The sequence below is a fragment of the Silene latifolia genome, chromosome 8, assembly GCF_048544455.1.
Source record: "Silene latifolia isolate original U9 population chromosome 8, ASM4854445v1, whole genome shotgun sequence".
Classification (NCBI taxonomy): Eukaryota; Viridiplantae; Streptophyta; class Magnoliopsida; order Caryophyllales; family Caryophyllaceae; genus Silene; species Silene latifolia.
The window spans coordinates 41,687,812-41,691,991 of NC_133533.1; positions in this window are offsets into that span (position 1 = coordinate 41,687,812).

The following is a 4,180-nucleotide window of genomic DNA, read 5'->3' on the forward strand; positions in this document are numbered from 1 at the left end:
GTCGTGTTACTCATTTTTTCTCCCACTCTATCTTTAGAATAAATACACTAATCATTCAAAGATAGCATATGAGACACTAATTAATGATGTTGAATTATAAGGAGAACTACCTCATAGGTAGACTAATTTGTTATTGATTTTATATGTGTACTTGGTGATTGACATACCTTTAAGAGAGTTCATAGACTCAAAATCACTTTATAAATGATCATACACAAGCCTTAAGCATGTGGACATATAATGAAACCCGTCACTATAATTGTCTATTGGATCACTTTTAAGTGAATAATCTTATGTTTCAAAACGCAAGCATTTAAAGATGAAATTTTAGAACATAAAGGATAAATGATAAAACGAGTGACTTGGGTTGCAAACCAAGTCACTATCATCCAAAATACAAACCATTATCGAAAATACCTTTCCATGTCGAACACGGAAACTTAAAGTTCTAAAAATTCAAAACATTACTTAAAATAAGACAATGAAAAACAAAGCTCCATAAAAGCTATCCTTAGCTTCTTCATGGTTTCTTATGCTTGCTTTTCTTTTCCTTTGTCTTTGCTTGGTGGCGGCCCTATTTACAATAAAAAGGGAGATACATTATCACAACTTTGCATCATAATACCATAGTTGAATTTAGAAACATAAAAGAAGGTTAGTCATTTACCTACTGGAGTGATCTTTCCAGCTTTGATATCACCAAGGTACTTGGAACAATTTCTTTTCCAATGTCCCATGCCATTACAATAATGGCACTTATCAAGAGGACCCTTCTTGACTTTGGAGGTGCTAGCTTCACAAGACTTAGCTTTGGTGAATGTGGGAGCTTGCTTCTTGCCCTTTCTCCCATTCTTCTTGAACTTCCCCTTACTCTTTGTGCTTATGTTAAGCACATCCTTGGGAGGGTTCACATTTAACCCCATGTCCCTCTCGGCTTGCACAAGTAACTTGTGCAACTCCTCAAGAGACACGTCCTTGTCTTGCATGTTGAAATTCACCCGGAATTGCACATATGCCTTGACTTTGGACAAGGAGTGTAGAATCCTATCTACGATGAGTTCTTTGGGGATTTCAACCTTTTGAATTTTCAAGGTCTCGACAAGCTCTATGAGTTTGAGCACATGAGGGCTAACCTTTTGGCCCTCTTTAAAGTCGAGATCAAAGAATGCCGCGGCCGCCTCATATTGGACGATCCGCGGAGTTTGTGAAAACATGGTCACAAGTTTGGAGTAAATCTCATTAGCATTGCCCATTTTAAAGGCTCTCCTTTGGAGTTCCGCCTCCATCGCAAATATTAAGACATTTTTCATTGCGGCGGACTCCTTTTGGTAAGCCTCATATGCTTCCCTAGTGGCCGCGGTGGACCTAGTGGAGGGCTCGGGTGGAGAGGCCTCGGTAAGGTAACGAAGCTTGTCGTCACCCTCGGCGGCTAATTTGAGTTGGGCATCCCACTCGGAGAAATTTGACCCATTCTTTTCAAGTTTACATCGATCCATGAAGGATCGGAGCCAAGATGAAGTAGCGAGTGGTGTAGCATTAGGAGTTGGTGTTGCCATTTGTTATGAATAAGAAGTGGTCTACAAAACAAAATATAAGGAGTAAAACAAATGTCGTTTTAATTATACTCGTAAAAATGTATGATTTAAACAAGTTTTATGCATTTTTCTAGTGACCTCTATCCAACTAGATAAATGATTCCAAGACCCAAATTCATATCGACTTAGGCACGGTGGGGCCGATACATCCTTTATCAATATAACTCGGTGGATTAACGTTTAATCGATTCTACTTTTAGAACTCTTGGTCGATAATATTACATTAACAATTATCTATAGCCCAAAACACATTGACAAGGGCACGGTGGGGCCGATACATTCCTTATCAAATACTTTTGTTGAGTTCAATCCAAATTTCGAATAAATGTGTCCATGATCCAAACCCACATTAACTTGGGCACGATGGGGCCGATACATCCCTCATCAACATGAATTCGGTGGATTAACATTCATCACCCACTTCCCCTACGTAACAAGGTTTGTACCCCGGTGTGGCCGAGTGCACTCCCTCACGAAATAGGTTTTCATGCTTTCTACTATTTGGTAAGGCTATGTCTCAATTGATAGTTTTAGCGAGAGGTCATGTCAATTTATTATCTATCACGTTTTAAGTGAACTAAAGCGGTGAACTACGATAATTCTAATTGACACGGTCGATAAACTCGATAAAAGACAATGCATGTTTAGTTATGGCGATTTAGCGATGCATGTGACATAAAATAAAATGCAAGCATAAAGATAAATAAATCCTAGTATGGCCTTTCCTAAAATAGAAAAACTCTTAATCTATTACATATTCGGAAACCAACTCCATTGGTCCCTTGAACTTCGGTTGTGACACGCATCTCGAGGTATCACCGTCTTTATGTATCGCCATTCTTGAAGTAATCCGACTTTTGGAACTCCGGAATGAATAAAATTACATAATAAATTACATAATTTCCTATTATACATTTGTAACTAAAATAAAATAAATCTATTAAATCACAAAACGGTGATACGAGATCACAATAAAAATTACAACCGAATCGATATTCCCATACATTTCGCGAAATACCAATTAAAATCTAAGGCCATACTAAGTAAAATTACATAATTCAAAATTACATAAATTAAAATTATGACAATCATAAAGAAAAATGCAGCATTATAATATGTATGAACATGCTCAATTTATGCTAAATCGCCTAGCCAATATCGTATATTACTCGGTTTTTACGGATTTGCGTGATTTCAACATTTTATAATCACAAAAATACATAAACTCATATTTATGCATAAGTTAATTACCCTAACCTCTTAGGACTCAAAATATAGTCTTCACTAATAATTTGACCATAATTAACCCATATCTTATAAAATTGTTCATAAATGGACCAAAAATTACAAAATAAGCTATTAAACTTCAAATAAATCCAAAAATTCCAAATAAATTCAAAATTCAAAATTTAAATTCATGAACATTCTGGAAAAATTCCATGACACTCATAATGTTCAAAATCTTAGGTTAAAAATTTCGAAATTTTTCCGGAAAAACAATGTTGCGGTTTATCGATTTTTAATAAAATAATCATAAAAACATGGAAAAATTATTTTCATTAACTTTTCAATTTTAGATCTGAAAAATATAATAAAATGCAACATTAGACGTTTTTCCTAAGTCATAGATTATGTTTTATTAATTTTCCACTAATAATGTCACTATTTATGCTATTTTTCTTCAAAAAATCATAAATCATGCTAAAAGACTTCTTTATAGCCAATTATTTTACACACATCTTGTAAAATTGCATGTGACAACATATTAATTTTCTATGACCAGATTCGAAATTTAACTCATATTAACCTATTTTTCACTTAAATCCGAATTAAATAATGAAAAATTCATTTTTCGAGCATAACTAATCCAAAAATTATGAAAATTTACAGGTTATCTCAAAATAATATATGTGACAACATATCCAAAAAACAAGTGAAAATTCGAAGTATAGCTAATTTTAGACCAAAAATGACATTTTTACTCATAAAATCACATTTAAATGCCATTATTGTAAATTATGAACAATAAAAATCCGAAAAATTAACCAAAATATCCTAAAACATTTTAGGACCAGAAATATTAACATGCATGTAATAATTTCGTGATATATCATAATAACACAAATTTTACAAGTTTTATTTGTTATTCATATAACTCGGAAAAACTTTTAACCAATTTGCATGCAAACAACCGTGGCTCTTGATACCGATTGAAGGGAAATGTAGATCTTTATACATATTAACATACTCATATATGTCTAAACTAATTTGTCATAAAATTAAAACGGATCTTATGCATGCAAACAATAATATAAATAGAGGAGAAATCATGTCCTTACATAGTAGATTTCGGCTATTAGGGCACAAGAGAGATCACCTTTCTCTTCTTGTTCTTGAGCTTTTCCAATGGAAGAATGAAGATCTAAGTGTAAGATCTCTCCCTATGTATTATACCCAAGGCTCCTCTTAATATAATTAATATTACAAATACTAGTTATAATATTAATCAAAGGTAGAAAATTGAACCAAAACCTTTTATAAAACACTTATTTGTTTCGGTTTTTAAGAGAGAAGAAGAGAGGATT